The sequence below is a fragment of the Lonchura striata genome, chromosome 5 (genome assembly GCF_050655825.1).
Source record: "Lonchura striata isolate lonStrDom1 chromosome 5, ASM5065582v1, whole genome shotgun sequence".
In the NCBI taxonomy this organism is placed as follows: Eukaryota; Metazoa; Chordata; class Aves; order Passeriformes; family Estrildidae; genus Lonchura; species Lonchura striata.
Window position 1 is genome coordinate 44,119,235 of NC_140707.1, and position 19,025 is coordinate 44,138,259.

The 19,025-nt window shown below is 35.2% G+C and overlaps 2 long non-coding RNA genes across 4 annotated transcripts in view; one reads left to right on the plus strand and one right to left on the minus strand.

The window, feature by feature from the left end:
• Window positions 1–429: 429 nt before the first annotated feature.
• LOC146767343 (uncharacterized) overlaps window positions 430–19,025 on the minus strand; it is an 87,766-nt gene continuing 69,170 nt past the window's right edge. Inside the window, exons 3-5 of one of the 3 annotated variants that reach the window (XR_014955609.1) lie at window positions 6,002–6,159; window positions 4,800–4,941; window positions 430–1,129 (exon numbers count right to left, since the gene is read on the minus strand). This is a non-coding gene — a long non-coding RNA (uncharacterized LOC146767343). Of the gene's footprint in view, window positions 1,130–1,887; window positions 4,942–6,001; window positions 6,160–6,888; window positions 7,029–19,025 lie in introns of those variants that run through there. The other 2 variants (XR_014955610.1, XR_014955608.1) reach the window with 2 other exon arrangements.
• On the plus strand, window positions 7,442–18,636 carry LOC146767344 (uncharacterized). Its single transcript, XR_014955607.1, has 6 exons — window positions 7,442–7,597; window positions 7,751–7,809; window positions 7,964–8,095; window positions 9,969–10,121; window positions 10,581–10,698; window positions 14,957–18,636. It is a non-coding gene; the product is annotated as an uncharacterized LOC146767344 (long non-coding RNA).

Consider the following 19,025-nt stretch of genomic DNA (forward strand, 5'->3'; position numbering starts at 1 on the left):
TTTTTAGTCCTTTCAAGAAATTTTGACTTTACTGCTAATGATCTTCTCCTCAAATTCCATCTAAATGTGGGAGTTTCTTAATTAAATAAATAAATTTACACCTATGTCATTGAATATACATAGAGCTTTGAAAAGCATACTCATAGATCTGCTTTTCCAGTCTATAAAAATATTCTCTCACACTAATCCAAATTTTATTTGATAATATTTTTCTGGTGTTGTCAAGGATTACATTGATTACATATCAGTGACACTAATTTATCAAATTAGTGCAAATTTGATATTAGTGCACTATTTTATCAAACGTGATAAAAATTATTTGAATAAGCTTGAATGAGATCCACTAGATATTACCAACATTCATCTGATGTTTCCACTTTAAGGATTTTTGCATACTTGTAGAGCCTGTAGGTAAGAAAATGCATCAACCCTAAAATACACCTTAGTATTCATTTATTAATATTAGTGGCCTGATATTCAATTTTTTGCATTAGGAGGACTCAAGAGCTTACATTTAGAGCCTGTACCATGTCCTTCATACTGAATAGTTTTCAAAAGGCTAAATCTAAAAATTGAAAAAAAGGTCATACCCTAGAAGATTCAAGTTTGGGATGTTTATAAAGCTTTTCAGTGATAGAGTAGTATGGCCAGAGTTTTCAGAGAATAAATTGTGAGGCATGGGATCTTCTGCTTCCCATTTCAGTCAATAAATGTTTAAAGGATTTACTGAAGAAAGGTGAAAAAAATGAGTCTGGAGTTTCTATTCCATACTTTTTCTTCAAATTTTAAAATTCAGCTTTTTCCTATAGTATGCCAATAAAATCTACTGTTTCTCAACTGTGTACAGAAGTTAGTTTAAAGAATGATAAACAAGCACATCACAAAAGCATAATTATGCAATATGTTGAAATAAAATACCTGGGTTAAAGGACAGCAGTAAAGTAGTGACCAAAAGTCAAATGATAAAAGCCTTACTGAAATTTTTTTAAGATTTGTTTTTCTTGTTGTTCCATGGCAATATAACCACTACATACTTCTTTATTTTGAATATCTGTGTAGCAACGTTTTTCTCTTTGTGCATTCTTTCTGTATTGCTTGTTCAGAACACAGGGATATCCCAGTCTTTTTCCTGAAAACACAAGGAAAAACATCAGACAAGGTAACCACCTCCTTCTGAGGGCTTTTCAAGTGAGCTACATGCTACTTGTCTTGTTCCAGCTCAAGTGTGTGTGTCAGCTACAGCTGGTGATGTCAGACATAGACTATTATCTATTATTCCCAAGAGTGCTCTGCTCATATGGGCTACTTTATTTTCAGAAATACCTAAGTAGACTGCAGGTGCAAGGGTTTGGCAATCTAGTTTATTTCTTTGGGGTGTCATACAGCACACTGTAGTGTGTGGGTTTAAAGTGTCTGAGGTAGTGGATGGAAATAAGATCATCTCCAAAAACAGCCTGGTTTTTTCCCCCTCAATATGTTATGAACTAACCAAAGGCATAAAGGGGCCGAGTTTGCACACATGGACAGAAAGGTCATACATTTTTATTCTAGCTGTCTTTTTTCCCATTAGTCCAGAGTGGGAATGCTGTTTGGATTCTCAAGGTCTTCTCTGTTAATTTATAGTATGAACTGGTATGGTTGCCTCTCCATGAAAAAACAAAAACCATGCCCCAAACACACAAAAATGCTCTTACACAAATTTTCAAGACTAATGTAAAACCAATGTTAGAAAGCGACACTTTTGGCCAGTTGGCATTTTGAGTGCCTCCTGAACATTGTACTGATGTTTTACAAGCAGCTTTTAAAAAGCTATGTCAGAAGAGAAGCCACCTTGTAGAAAAAAGAAATACATGCAGAATATTTATTTTTGACCTTGAACTTTTTTACAGAACTTTCAATGAGATGTTAGCTAGCTTGCAATTGTGTGGTGGTTTATGAAATATCCATACAAAATGTCACAGAAGAATTAAACAATATGAGAGGATCTTGTAAACATGCAGCTCATGCACAATCTCTTCAATTCCTCTTTGTTCACCTATAATGTAAGATACAGGTGCAGCCACATCAGCTGTGTTTCTCTTTGGGTCCAAATAAGTTCAACTTTTTTTTGGTTCTGTGCTGTATATAAATTCAATAAAAATTATCACCTCTCTCAAAACCAAAATCTAGTTCTTGTTCATTCCAGTTTTCCAATTGCTCTAATTTTCCAATTAAAATAGTTACTTTTCTCTTTAGTTTTTATAAAAATTAGATGCTTTAAGAGTTGATTAGCATTTCAGTTACAGAGGTTCACTGTTGCTCTACTCTCCAAGGCTCCAGGTAGACCCATCTTTTATCATATTAGGAGAGTAGCATGTTAATGTAAGAGCTGTGCCAAAATAAAAACACAGAGCTAGTACCAGTGAGTTTAAAATTAAAAAAAAAAAAAAGAAAATAAAAAAGAAAAGAGAGAAGAGTAAAAATTAGACAGACATGCTTGTTCTTTTAATACTGTGAAGCAAATATACAGAAACCATGTGTTCTAAGGAGTGAATGAACCTTTGCAGATCTAAAGATTAATCTGTTTATCTCATTCAGGTTTTTTTTTTCCAGGGCTCATATAGCCTTAGTGACTATGTCTATATGAGCAAATAAAGCACAATGAAGGCATAGGCCCGAGCATTGGCCATCATTTGTCCCTGCTCTTGAAGTGCTAGCACACAGACTGGGATGCTATTTTCCATGTCAGGTAACACTCTCAATGTTAGCTCATGACTTGCGTGTGATACTGTCCATCCCTAGTAAGATTGTGTGGATGAGGCCACTCCCTTTTGGGTGGTAAATTTACACCCCAGTTTACATAGGAACATAAAAATTGAGATTCATAACTTAGCATCAGACAGAAGGAAAGAAGGAAGGACTGTAAAATTGCTCTGAGATCTTTGAAGTGTAAGAACAGGGTACATGTTCTGAGGAAAGAATAATGATGACAGATTTTCCATCACTAGTATATATTTTCTTTTTAGTTTCCTACCCATCTTTTAGATGGAATAGATAAATTTCAGAACTACAACATATTTTAAACTAAGATTTACCTGCTGTAATGCAAGTATTACTACAAGGTTAAAAATACTTAGTCATAGACCTTGAAAAATCTTTTCCTCACTATCTAATTTGAGAATGAAATTGAGAAAGAAATATTGAACAAAGGTTATTCAGTGTTATCTACAACCATTGGTACATTCTATACATAATTGTGTCAAGTAAGATCCATTACATGAACTGGAATTTTTCACTTTCCATATTGAACTACTTTAATCTAAATTAATTTTCAAATATTCTACCAGATTTTGTTAATTGGATTGACAAGGTAAATTGGGTACCACCGTTTCTCTTAGGCTTATTAGCAATGATAATCAATGTAAGAAAATACAGCTTCGGAAAATAGTCTGAAAGGCTTACAGCAATCTTTTGGATTGACTAGGATCTCTTCTATTGAAGCATCATGAGGAGAATCCTATTTTGTGTCACCGGGCAATAAATCTAAATCTGAAAGGACTAAGTAAATATTACTGCTGCTTCTAGATGCATAGTGAATCCTCCACTGAGTAGCAGCATCCAGAACTACACTCTGTAACTGCAGAAAAACCAAGAGTGTGTTTAACAAAATTCTGGCAGGGCTGCAGGGAATCACAGTTTACCCAGGAGACAGACAGCTGGGTTAGTCACCCAGGGGACAGACAGCTAGGTTAGTTACCCATAGCTAGGTTAGTAAGAGACCCATGGTCTAGCTCCTAAGCTTCCAAAACTAAAATACAATATAATTCTCACTCTGGAATTACTTAATAACATTTTGAGGATGATAGTTATAACAGTGTAGTTTACCTGCTGCAAAAGGCAATAGAAGAGAGTCCTCACTTACAAAGTTTATGTGTTGGTGTGTAAATTCCTATTTTCCTTTATTAACAACCGCTGAAGGCTAATTTCTCAGCAGAAATCATAATTTTATCCATTTTTCATGCTGTGCTTTAATCAGGGCTGCATTTGGAGGTTGGGAAACCTCATCAGTGAAAGAGTGGCTGCTTTGATTGTTTTTGATAGAATGCTTTAATTAGGTCACCACAAAAATTGTGTTTTAATAATCTATGTCATTATTGAACAGAGGCGATTTAAATTGTGCTATAAAGAGTTTTCTACAGCATCAGACATCTGCTCTAAAACTTGGCAATATAATCACTGGATTGCATATACAAATTTGACTATCTGTAACTTCCAGAAATTATTTCCATCTGATTAATCCAGGGACCTTATCGTCAAATATTGGTGTATAGATTGACCAAAATCTTAACTAATGTCAGGCATTACAGCCTATAATCACAAGTTAAGTGGAAGATGAAGGAACTTAATGGCAAACAGAAGACAATATTTCTGGTATTGTCTTAGTGATGATTTAATTCATGCTAAGATGGCAGCAACCAATGGATCTGAAATTTGCAAACTTCTATCCAGGTACATTTCTGATCTGCATTTTATTTTCTTTTAAGCAACTAATCACTGCATGGGGTGTTGTTGTTTTTTTAACTGCTAAGGAAACATAAATAGTAAAATACATGGCATTTTAATGTATCCCTTTGCGATCCAGAATGATAAGACCTTAATGTGTCATCCAAATTTAAAGTGAGATCACTGGGTAATGGGTTACATATGGTGATCCTAAAAGAAAAGGTTACTATGGAGAGTAATTAAAAAGCCATTTTTAAAATTATTTTTCCTGCTTAGATATTAGTTTTAGATGTAAAAAGGGATTTACTTTTCATTACCAGATGTATTGTCACTTTAGATTCTGCAAACTTGTGGTTTGGGAGACTATCATTAAAATACATCTTGACTGCAATATGGAAGCCTCAGCTTTGATAAGACTGTCCCATCCATATCTAAATCTTTTTCCTCTGAATGAACGACCTGTGGAAGAAAAAGGAAGACAACGAGATTAGCTACATATCTTCTGTAGTGCTTTATGAATTAAAGGAAGGCAAGCGATGTGATATGTAGTGCCCAATTTCATCCTTTCATCCTTTTGAAGCACTGAACTGCAGTTCAGGCCAGTTAAGGACTGAATCACCTCTAGAAGAATCCAGTTCTCTTCTCTCTGTAACAGATACCTGTTTTTAACTTAAATGACTACATCAGCATTTAATAGGGGTGAATCTATGACTCATTGCTTCAATTTTTCATCTGCTAGTGACAGCCTGAGATAATGACGTATGATGGTTAATTAATGTGTAGGATGTATTGCAATATACATTAAAAAGTACTCAAAATTATTATTCATGATTATGGTCACTGAGGTAACTGCTGATATCATAACATATAAGAAGAAAACTGCTGATATCATAACATATAAGAAGAAAACAGTGTTTTGTTCTGGAAAAACTCAGTAATGTTTTTACTGCTAACTGGTACTACAGTTATGATCTGGAACTACAAAGATTCTGACACTGGAAATGATCTTTTCAACCCAGGCTACGATAAATCCTCAGTGTCCATAACTTCTTCAACACATTGAGCATGTTTTCGAGGGAAACTGTGTGAAAGCCCCAACTGGTGGGCCAAAAATCTTGTACTCTTAGTTTCTCCTTTAAAAACTTGTTGTCTGGCTGTTCATAATGAAAAACTGGTTGGGGGGATTATGGAGGGGAGCTAAAGTCTGGCACACAGGAAGCTGAACTGAGATTCATGAAGTTGCTCTCTAGCACTCGAGAATGCATGAATGAGTAGACAGCTACATTTCTTTTGAACTGTTGAGACAATGGCAAAGAAATTATATTTTGCCCCAAGTAGGAGCCCATATTTTTCAAATTATTAGGGAGATGATAGTGGAAAAAATCTATTTGATTTACCTTTCCCACATTCAAATAGAAGGTGACAGAAGTCCACTACATGCAGACCAAGACTGAATGGTTCTAGATTTTCAATCAAATATACGTTTCTCTCACAAAGACACAGAGAAACTAGAAATCACCTGTCCAAGTCATGGGCTGCCAGTTTTCCCAGGAGAATTCTGTGGGAGATAGTGTCAAAGGCTTTGCTGAAGTCTAGGTAGACACCTCCACAGCCTTTTCCTCATCCACCAGGCAGCTAACAAGTGAATCTTAGTGATCTATTCCTTATGCTGCAATTCTAAGTAAAAAAAAGAACAGAATAAAAAGTAGAAGATAGCATAACATTTAAAGTTATCTTTTCTGTGTAAGCCAGGGAGATCAAGATTATTTGGTTTGTCCAACTATAAAAAAGTAATTCACAGATTCACAGAAAAACTGAAAGCAGAAAGCTACTTATATCCTGACTCATTATTAAACAGACTGATATATACTAATACTGAATATACCATAGAAGAAAAAAAACCCAAACCATATATTTTGAAGAAGAGGGTCAAAGAGGAAAAAATTATCAATGTTTAGTGCTCCAGAGTAGAACAAGAAAATGTGGAAACAATATCTCTCAGATTCACACTGGATTTAGAATTTTTTTTTCTGTTGGCCTGGAGCCACTTAATAATATACAGATATAAAACATTGGTGAGTACTGGGTGTCTATGAACCATGTATATATAATATGCTGTATGTGGATTCCAGGACACATCCTCTGTATTTTATGCTGAAAGCCAAGCATGCACCACCTGACTTCCATGCATGAATTTTGCGACAACGAACTGTACTTTTAGGGTCACAATCTGAAGGAAACACTGCACCTCCATGTTTGCAGACACCCTGAGGAAAGATCAATCCATTCAAGACCGTTCTTCTATTCTATTTTTTTCTAAAATACAGTAGCAATGGTAAATAATAATGATAATCGTCATAATAAAAAGGAAAAAAATCTGAAATCATGCACAATACAATTACTCACCACCTGGTGACCGATGCCAGACCTCCCTTCCCAAACCCAGACTAGCCACCCTTCTCGGTAATTCCCCTCAGTTTATATACTGGGCATGAAGTTCTATGGTGTGCAATATCCCTTTGGTCAGTTCAGTTCACCCATTCCAGCTATGCTTGCCCCCAGCTTCTTTTGTGAACCTCCTCACTGGCAGAGCATGAGACAGGGGGAAAAAGTGCTCTTGACTTAGGATAAAGATGACTTAGCCAAAACACCATTCCCATTCCGAATCCAAAGCACAGCACTGCAGCAGCTATGGGGAGAAATTACCCCTACCCTAGGTGAAATCAGGACAAAGCTTGGCTTTAATGATTTGAAAACCCCAACACAGGTTATTCCATTATTTTTCCATCAAAACTAAATGTAAATCAAGGTTTTAAGACTTATGCGAGTATTAATTTCTTCTTGCACACAGATTTCCCACCCCTAAAATGAGATGGAGCCCAGGGGCCAGGCTGTGAGCAGAAGCTTTGGGTGGGGCTTTTCAAGGCCATTAGTGCTTATTAGCACCTGCAGGTACTCCCAGTCACCTCCTTTTTCATAATAATTATGCCTTCAGCTGCAAAAAGAGCAAGAAAAACACTAACAAGTATATATATTTTATAAAAAATAAAGTATTACAGGAAAATATTGTGCTGGCTTTGTGTCAGGCAGCAGGAATATGGTTAAAATCTGACAGGTAGTGGTTGACCATCTGATTTTTTTTATATGAGTATACTGATTTGGTTAAGAGAGCTTCATCTGCCACACACAGCAGATGGATGAAGACAAAATCTGATCTCTTTGACTAGTATGGAAGCCTTATACTTAATTTTTTCTGTCCTTTTCCTAGAAATGAATATGTGATCATGAGGAATCAGGTGCCTCTTATTTTGCTGTTTTATTCTTAAGGTAATAAAATAACTCAGCATTCTTTTTTCCTCTGAAAGTAAATGTATTGATGAGCCACTTCAAACAATGCTAATCAACAGTCTGAGAAGCCTGCAAGATAGAACATTGACAGGGAAGGTACTATTACTAATTTATTTGTCTCTTTATGGTTCAGTTAGAGGAATATCTTAGGGAGTGCAGCACATGTCAGTGTTGTCAGATGTTACACCGTAGCTGTCATAGTTTTGACTGATGTACAAGCACTACCTGCTCATGTTTGCCCTTCCTTTCTGTGGAGTGCACACAGGTAAGACAGCTTGTTGGTAATTTTTTATTTAATGCTTTCAGTATCTGCAGCTGCTCTTTTGTTGAAAGTTCTGACAATGAAAGATTCCGCTCACCAAGATTCCCAAGATTTCCTTTGCAAGGGTTTCATCATGTAAACAAGGTTTCCTCTGGGATTAGAATATGACTGGCATTTTTTTCTGACGCCTAGTGATCTTGTCTATAACTGTTTATGTTTTCATTTGTTAGGAAATATAAAAGAAATGAAATCACAGAAATTTAGCGTGCAAATGTTTTTGCACTGCTCAATAAAAGGTAATTTTATTTTCAAAAGTTTTTCCATGTCCTAAACCTCACCTTACGCAGAGAAGTACATCCTAATTTGAAGACTTCTATGCAAAAAATAACTGCAACTATGTGTCCAGGGTGGTCTGATATTCACAAACTTCAATCCTCTCTCAGACACAATTGCTGAATAAAAAAGGAGGCATTACTGTTCAGAGTGCATAACCAGATGAAGCTTTTAAACATGGCAAACATTCATTTCTTAATATAATAGAGCAACAATGAAGAACAAGAATGCTTGTGAAAGAAGGGTTCAAAATAATCTGAGGCTGGGAAGCCAAATAAGCTTTGTGAATGGCAGTTCAAATTGTGGTATAGGTGTTCCAGGAAACAAAAGGATGTTGCTCCTAGATGCAGAAGTGAAACCTTTTCAAAACATAGAAAGCCATTCTAGACACTAAAGAAATGACAGAAAAATTTCAGCATACTGACTTAAGGCTATTTCTGCAGTACAGTCCAGCCAGTGAATCCTAGGAATTAAAGGAAATATCCATATCATGAAAAATGTTATAAAATATTTTTCTCTAACTATGGAGTTTAATTTGGAACAGAAATTCCCTTTTGCTGTATTTGTTCATGTCTTTCTCCCTCCCCATCTGTGGGAATCCAGAGCTTCCTTCTGGCTGCCCTGGAAGGCCTGGGACCCTGGCAGGGGGTCAGGAACCACCCTGTACAGAGCCCCGAGAGACACTGTCTGTGATCTCTGTCCTTGGAAAAGAGTTTTCAATCTTACAGGATGAATTACAAGCTCTGAGTGTTTGAGATAAGTAATAATTAAATGTGGCATGGATGCAAAAGTAAAATTTTAGAATTCTAGATCAGGGGTTCAAAGGGGACAAGATGGAGGAAATTGGGTGTGTCTTGTCCTTTTTCTCCTTCTTCATGCCCTCCATATTTCACTGTTGTGTTGGCATTTTTCTTTTGGTTTAGGTTGGGGACACCCTGTTCAATGATGGTAGATATTGGCACATTATTGTAAATCCAGCACAGGTCATTTCTGGTATTTAATGTTTGTAACATCCCATTGAGGGCATAGCCCCACACGCTGCCCTGCAGGACAGACCTGCGGCAGGGCAGCAGAACATGTTAGAGATAAACAGAATAAACAACCTTGAAAACCAGCACAGACGAATTATGACTTTTTCTTTGGCAGCGGGGCTGAAAGACAAAGACTTTTTACAATCTCAGAATCATCAATACCACAGATTCTGACACCCATATTTTCACCTGAGCAACTGGTTCCACTCTTAGGTTAGCAAAGGCCAATGGAGCAGAGAGCAAATGGGCAGCATTTCTCAATGATCACTCATTTACTTATTGAAAAGTTACAAATAGTGGTGCTGTGCAAAATCAGTTTATTTCTTTTCCTCCAAGAGACTTGAAAATTATTGTGTAACATAACTTTTAGAGATAGTTCTCTGGGGTTTTACATTTTTGTTTAGTTTTGGTTTTTTTTGCTTTTTTTTTTGGGTTTGTTTTTTTTTTTTTTTTTTTTTTTTTAGCTCTGTAATACCAGTTTTGTTATTCTGAGACTATATTTGTCTCCCCAGGAGCTACTTTTCACTCAAAGGAATGTGGTTTGGCCACATCTCTTCAAGGAATCATAGAATCTCTGTGGTTTCTATGAACTATAATGTTTTCAGGATATCTGCTGTGGAAATCATGCATCCACAATAACTGAAGCTCTCTGGCAATCCCTGGAGGTAAGCAAGTCTGCATTTTGAAGTGTGAGTAGGAACAGTGATGAAAACATGGGCATTTCTGCAACACATGCATGCAGCTTGATTGAAAAATTTATCCAGCCTCTGAGCATTGCTTCTAATAGCAATGTAGGATGAAAATGTGATTGGAAACATTCATAAATGAATGTTAATAAAGATTGAATAATATCTGGAGTACTGGCAAAATATGGAGACACAGAAGAAGAAAAGACCAAATTTTACCCAGAGTTATAGCTCTTGCATTCAGAATGGATTTTTTTATTGCTAGCCCAAAAATCTTAATTTAGTCTTAATTTATAAGCATTTACTTAGCAGTCTGAATTTTATTTCTTCAGGTATGAAAAGGAGAGTAACAGTGTTAAAATATTTGAGGTAGAATTTGTTCTTGGTGTCTTTCATTCCTTTCAGAAGTTTTATTGACTTTTATTTCTTGAAACTTAGGTAAGGCCCTGAAACTCTCACTAAGACCATCAGTGCCTTCACTGGATCTTCTGCAACAGCACCTAAACAAGTGCTTACATTTCACTGAAGGAAATGCAGCATAAGGATATGTTTAATGGTAAGCACAAAATCACATATATTTGAGGAAGGAATGAACTTACATATATGCTTAAGTGCTTTGTTGAAATAAGGCCAGCACAGTAAATGTCTGTAAAGATAACAGAATATAGGAGAAAATCCTCACCACACAGAAACTCAGGCAACATTCCTAAGCCAAACAAAGCTTTACTGCAGGATTTGATGGTAAAAACATAGAGCCATCCTTGGCAAACCTGAGTGAGCTTTATGTGTGTGTATCTCTTTTGGTGTCTTTGCTGTTTTAAGCTGCTAAATGCACATTGGTGTTCAGCTGAGTTGAAATTTAGAGTAGCATATTTTGAAGGACCTTAATAAAGATGTCTTACTCTTTTAAATAACCTTCACTTAACAATAATGTCAAATGCAACATTTTAAGATAAGAAACTCAGATATTTCAAAATTAATTTTTCACACTGAAGAGGAAATATTAAAAGGTTTTCCTTAAGCCATTGCTATTACTCTCATTAAATGTATTTTTTGTAATATTCATAGGAGATCCCGACTAGGAATAATTTAGAATGAAACAGTGTCATAGAAGCAAGACTAGTCAATGAAAAAAGACCATAGACAATGACATGTGTTAAAACAGGGTTTCTCCTTCAAAAATTATTATAAGAATGACTTTATTACATCATTGTGCTCCCATTGCTTAGGTAAGAAACAGTCATGTTAAATCTTTGTTGACGAAATGAAATTATAGAAGAGCTGTACAGCTGCACATGCATTATAATGTTCTGTGAAGTAAAATATTTCATATGCAATTTTTTTTCATAATGCACAAGAGAAAGTTTTAATGGTAAACATTTTCACTGGAAGTTGTTGGACTATTTTAATTTAGTCATAATTAAATATTAGCTGAAAGCTAATGTTAATATTGGCAGGAGGAAAGTTATTTCTGTGGAGGAGGAGCAGTCCTGCAGTCTGTCAGTAAGGTGTGTCCAAGATAAAGGCTAGCAAAATTCTCCAAGAAAGGTGATGCAACAGGTGAAAACCTGACTATAACAACTGAAGTCCAAGTCTTCTCAGTTTCCAATTGATCAGAAAGATCGCAGGTAGATTTCCCATCACATTGTAGGGCACAAAACCTTTTGTCTGGCTATTCAGAGAGCTTTCTATTATTGCTGGCATATTGATGTCCACTTTGAAGGCTAAGATGAATTTTAATGGCATAAATAATGAAAAAAGAGAGAATTCGAGACAGGACTAACGTAATAGACTATTCTTTATTTGCTAAGCTCTTACTAGATATGTTTTATGGAGGACATTTTCACAGCAGCACATTCATATCAGTTCAAGGATATAATTAATAATAACAATTATAGTATTGAGGCCACTGTAGGGAAAATCCTGCTAGTTCTAGTGCATGTAGCTTTCTCTGAGCCCCTTCCTGCCTCACATATAGGCATATTTCTATTAAGATAAGGAGAGTGTGAGCTCAGCTCTTTGTTCTAAACCAGCAGCTGCTGTGATTAGTGTGGGTTTTGCATATCAACATCAGCCTGTATTAGAGGTATATTTTTTTTATAATTCTTTTGGTATATGCTCATTGGGAATATGCCCCTTGATTCCTTTTCCAAGAGCATACCATGGCAAGGGCTGCCAGGAATGCCACAGGCAAGGCAGCCACGGAGTAGCAAATTCTGAGGAGTGCTGCATTAAGGCAATTCTCTCCCATGGCATCAGGAAGCTGGAATTCAGAGAAGGCCATCTAAAATAATCAAAGCATTGAGAAATGAGATCTGTGAGCAATGTTAAGAGAGATAAACATACGTGCTTTTCAGAAGAACTGGTTGAGTGGGAGGACAGGGAACATGAAAGCAATTTTACAAAACAACAGAGTGTAAAAATAGATATTCTAAAAGGAAGAAAAATCTTGATTTAATTAACTGTAGCTCACAACAAAGGAAGGAAGAGTCCAAAGCCTGCAGATCTACACAGGTGGTGCTATTAAAAGTAGAATTTGTTCACTGCAAACAGTATGGAAAATAATAATATATTATAAAACACAAAATAAAACCAAAAATGCACATTACCTACATAGACATAAACCAAACACAGACACACATATATAAGACAGATATATAAAATGTCATATTGTGGATTCTCAGGATTGCCTTTTTATTGAGTTTGGCATTGTACCAAATTAATTTCTCTAAAAATATTGTACTGTTTGTTTTCTCTTATTTCTGTTTACATAAAAACTTATCTTGTATTTCTTTATCGTTACTAAATAGTCTACAGGTTTCTTTTTCTATTCTGTTAGAATAGGCCATGATAAAAAAAACCCCTTTGAAATTGGTTAAAACTCATACAGTGTTTGGACATATGAATATAGTATGTGTAATAAAATTCAGTAATATTATTAATATAGAATGATGAAGCCTGTATAACTTAAACTCTGGGATTAACCTATCATTTTGTATTTTGAGGGCATTTTTTCTGCTACATTTCATGAGGTTTAATGTCATCGTAATATCATATTATCATTTGACTAGTCACTGATTTTAAATTGATACAGCTTTTATTAAAAGATGAAAAGGCAATTCTTATACATACTATTTTTATTTGTTAGGTTACCTTTTACAATGTCTTATAATGTTCACACTTAAATTGCAGAATAAGTCTATCAGTTAAAAATGGGAACCAATTTTTTAGTTTGTTTATGTTCAATGAATTGTGATTACATGTGACTTTTATGACATTGATTAGTTGTTAGCTCGTTAGTTTAACAAGCTATTGAACATTATCTGTGAAATTTCAGCATCAATGGAAAACAGGTTTAGCTCATTTTTTTGCACATTACAGTGAACAAAAATCCTATCTCTTTAAGAGAGGTCCAGAATCTTTACTCTCTCTGAATATCTCCCAATGGTATCTGAAACATAGCTAGCACTCCCTATATGGAGATTAAATAAAATAAAATTTATCCTCAGATAAGTATCAGATGGGGATTCTAAGACCCCCTTCAGGATCCATAAGCAACAGTCAAGAAACTACCTTCTGTGTATTAAAATTAGAAATGTAAAGAGATGTAAATACCTAAGAAAGAAATTTGGTATTTTATGTAAGTAAAATGATATAAATCACATAGAAGAATATACATTTAATTTTTGGAGATATTTACTTGGCCTGCTTCCAATATTTTAGCTGATATTGCCTTAAAGGATTTGAATTGGTTTAGAAAAAAATATCCAAAGTTGGTTCTTTATGTAAATTTCTGGCTGGAAGAGAGTACAAAGTAGTGACAGCATTATTTGTCAATGTCCTCCAGTGATTGTTAGCAATGCATTCTTGCACATATTGTTTCAGACAAAAAAATTAGTATTTTGCATTAGCAGAGGATAATTAGGCAATAAGATACAAAAGAGAGTAGGGTTATCATGAGATAAACACACACATGGGGTGTTATGAGGCACAGCCAAGTATCTGCAATCCCTCCAGGGTATGATTATCTCGTGATAACCGCACACCCTGGAGTTGCCTTATTGCTATTATAAAATATCTTTATTATAGGAAGAAATGCACATTTTTGTGCTGAAAGAAGACGAAGGTGGCAATTTAGAATGCTGAACAGCAGTTTCAGCTGAGCTGTGTGGTTTACACAGATTAATCTATCCCATTGGAATGTTTCCTCAGCCAAAAAAATGTTCCCTAAATCCAAGCAGTCATAATCTGTAGTGATGTTCAGCTATTTGGAGTATTTGACAAATTCCCTCCTTGGTTCTTATGCTGTTCATTTGACTGCAACATATGCACACAACAATATGAAGAGATAGAGAGGTGTGAACAGGACAGTGAACATCCTGAATATTTAAAATATTTCTAAAGTCTGGGTTCTTCCATTTTACTTTTATGCAAACTCTGTGTAAACTCTGGAGAGCTTCAGAGAGTTGAATAATGCATCTAACACTAATTGAAAACTACTGAGAGATAGAAGTTACAAAGTACAAACAATGCCAATAGAGCTTTAAAAGCTGGGAAACTGATGAGCCAGGGAGAAGTGAGAAGCCCCTTCCAACTGGCATGGTTGTTTTTCTACCAGACATGGAGAGGTGCTGCCAGAAGGAGAAAAGACAGCTGGATAAATACACACTGGCTTCTTTGTATGAAATTGGAGTTTTGGCCCTGTCATCAGTGGACAAAGGCCATGAGAATACTAAGCACCAGTCCTATGCCTAACAGCTTTGTCCATCTGAATGGCCTCTCTGAATTTACAGTCTTGCTTCCTCTTTTTGTAGGTACCATTTGGGAGCAAAAACAACTTGGTCAGTCTCAAGGTCGATGTTAATTGTTCTGACATGCTCAAAAGAAACTAATCTTGTCCCTGTATCTGCATTTCAACAAGTGGTAGGTTAGTTGTATGTCCTGTTAGTCATAGATTCTTCAGGAATAATTATGCCTAAGGATTTATTTCCATTCTGTCATTTAATTATTTATGAAAATCATCATCATATTCCAATGCAACATAAAAAAATTCAGGGAGCGTTTCGTTTTTGTAAGTTTGTATTATTGAACAAATTTTAGGAAGAAATAAGCATTGAAATAGCTCATAAATTGTGTGTTAAAACATAATCAATATTTGTATTCATGTTTGGGCATAAAAATCACACAAAGAAAGGCCTCGTAGAATTTATTTCTACTTAGAAACTTGTACTTTGGCCTTCAAAATGTGTCAGTTTTAATTTAAGATTGGTGTTTAATATGGAATATGGAGATCAATGCAATTGATTTGATTGAATAAAAAAGTCCTTGAAAGGATATATGGTGCACATTTTTAAATGCAACAAGCCCAATAATTGGTTTAACTGTAAAAATAAATTTTATCTAGAGATATCTATCCCAGCCAGGGGTGATGTCTTATTGGTTTTTGCATTTTACTAACTGATGTGCTTTCATGTAAAATCAATATTGTGCAGTCAAATATATTTTGCTTTGTTGTGTAGTTGGTTCAGTTAGCTAAAATATAATTTTAAACATGGCATAACTAACCTTTACTTTGCAGTAAACTTTTTGTGCTGAAATGGAGGGAAAATGTAAAAAGACACTTTTAGCTTCCTAAATATTCTATGGAGTGCCTTGCATAATGTATAGATTTTTCATGTGCTTCTGCAGCATTTTACTTTGCTAACTCTCGGCCTTTTTAATTAAGTCCCTAGCCATTCCTTTGCAAGTAATTGCCATCTGTGGAATATTAGACACCATTTCAAGTGATGCATACATACCTGCTTAGCAGAGCTGTGTAAAACTAGGCATCATACTTTCTACCTGTACTGAAACTGAAAATGCATTTGCATTCAATTTTTTTTAACCTATCATGAAGAGAAAATCTATTTCTCCATTTAGTCAATGTTAACACTTTTAATATAACTGAAAAGCAGCTTTTTTAGAAAAAGCCTACAATTAATATAATTATTTTAATTTTTTTTGTTTTTAATTATTATATCTTCCTCACAACTGGGGAGAGCTGAAGTCAAAAAGGGAATCTGACATATCTCACATTACTAAGTTACCTAAATGATCAGGGAAGTTCCACTACCACTACAGAGAATGTCAGCAAAGCCAGAATGTAATACAAGAGAATTCTAATGTATACAATTCTTCAGTTCAACGGGATGCAGTCAATACAATTTAAAATGGCCATTAAACATCTGCTGGTTTTCTTAAAGTTTGTACCTCTCTCATCATTAAGGAAAACAGATTATTTGAAAAAGCTGTTAGTGTCCAAAGGAGAAATTTATTTCAAAGATTTATTTCAATGTGGTTTCATGATGTACAGATTGAAGAAGCCTATGAAGGAAAGAGATTTTTGTATGTACTATTCTAGGGAAGTAGAATTTTATGTCTTTTTGTCCTCAAACTCCAAACTACAGTGATCTGTCCAGTTTTTTATTTTCCCTACTGCAGGATGATGAATAGAGAGAGGCTATTTTTCCTCATCTTTCCTCTCTCTCAATGGTCTTTAGGAGGCAAGGCAGGTAAAATTATGTGGATTGCTTTGCAGAGCTGTAATTATTGTAGAGACATACATTTCCACATTAAAAAAAAAAAAAAAAAAAAAGGTGCTTTCTGCACCATGAAGTTTGCATACAGAAAATTGATATTTCTAAGTACTTCTTCCAACCCTACAATTCTGCAACACTCAAAAGGTTTTAAAAAAAAATAAAGTAATAGACAGAGAAAGTAAATATACACAGTACTTATTGAATTCATCAGAGCAGAGAATTTTTTCTGAACTAGCGATTTCATAGACCAGTTTTACACTTTTTAGTCATGCCTTAAAACAATTGAGCACATGCCATAAACATCGAGTTGCTGGAAAATGAAGAGTCGTGAACCATTCAGAACCCAAGTGAACTAATATGTCGGAATGTTATAGCTTCAGAATGTGTGAAGTGAATTTTAAAGCCACTTTGGTCAAGCACTTTTTGAAAGATATTTGCATAAAGACATACATTCTTTCAAACAAAAGTTTACCAGGACATGGAATGCTGGTTTTTAGAGAGACTTTGCTAAAGAAAGAGAAATAAGCTTGAATCTGTTTAAATCAAACCTTTAACAATATTTAGGACTATTTGGATAGGACATATTATTATGAAATTCATTATGGTTGAAATGCTATATATCTGTTATTGTCATCATAGAAAAAAATTATTTTTCCCTCCTGTCTCAGCTAAAAAGTAACAAACAGAGAAGCTGAGTAGGAAATTGGGATTGATGAAGGCAATGGTAACTAGAGAGAATAATATTTGAATAGATGTCATGAGAAAAAGAAAGCACTGCAAATTACACCACTTGCCTTAAAAACCAACCTATTCAAAGTACTATAGAATAGTATTCAAATGGAAGGAAGATGTCTCCACAGCAAAAAGATTTCTGGCACAAGTTCTTAAAACTAGAAAAGACAATGAAATTTGTAAAGGTCTATGGAAAAACTGGGAACTTCCTTTTGGTTGACGTTCATCAAGCTACAAGTTTATCTGGTCCCTATTTTAATGGGGTCTTATTTGGGGTAGGGGACAAAGCTGAAGGCAAAAGTATAATCCATCTAATAATAATAATATTAATAGTGTCACATGAGGCCCACACTGCATAACATTCACATATGATAATGTCACAGTTACAAAACCACAAAAAAAATTCCATAAAAAATATCCTTCTGTCTGAAATTGTTGAGATTCTTTAATTATTGCACCCATTCATTGCCAATTATACCAGGAAAGGGATGCCATACTGAGGAATATCTTTCACTACCCTCACATGTTATCAGCTGCTGGTACTGCAGACTTCACATCTCCCACAGTGGAATTCAGTTCAGGAAACATACTGTCCAGAAGACAGACATTTTACATATGCTCTAGCACAAAAGAACGGCACCTTCAACAACAACCTGCTGGTTAACTTGGGTCAAAGTTTTGTACCTTTATAGAGTAAGAAGTCAGCTAAAGGCCAAGCAACACAACTAGGTCATATTTACTGTCCGACAAAATCTTCTGGCTGGTGAATTAGTTACAGTTCATTTCTGGAATCTGAAAAAAGCCCATGAAATGATAACTTTTCATCACTAACAATAAAGCCAGGACAGCCCCAGTGACTGAAAACTATAATGGTGGTAAATCTTGCATTCACCAGATCTTCCACCAACTGAACCTCTATTTCCTACTCATGCAAGTATAGGTGCTACACAAGAGATTTCAGTTAAAATAAAGAATTCCTTCAGATACTTACACTGGATGATTTTTGTTGGGGGGGGGAGGGGGCGGGGATAATTGACTGAAAGGAAAGCCTTGAATTCTATTTAGAAGTATCTAGAAAATTTATAAAGTATGTGCGTGTGAAGGAATATTTACAATTTTTTACAATTACAATGAAAATGAGTAAGAGACATTTAGAAGAGGCTCACATCTTTTGCACAATTTCTCTTTCTTTCTCTCTTTCTCTTTCTCTTTCTCTTTCTCTTTCTCTTTCTCTTTCTCTTTCTCTTTCTCTTTCTCTTTCTTTCTCTTTCTCTTTCTCTTCAGAGAATAAAACTAGAAAGCCCCTAAGCCACTAAGTGGAACCCTTTGCTTCTCCAGAGACTGCATTATTTAGCCCTTCCAGGAATGCAAAGACCTTCCCAGAAGCCTAGTCCCACATGTTCTTCTATTGGAAGATAGACCCAGAAGTTCTGACAGCTGGAAAGTTTCTTTTCTGCTCTAAATGGGTTTTGGCACCAGTGAATGTTCTTTAAATATATCATATCTTTAAATTACTCTTCTCTATCACTGGCATGTATACAATGATTTTTTTTTTTTTGTAGGCAGTAACCAT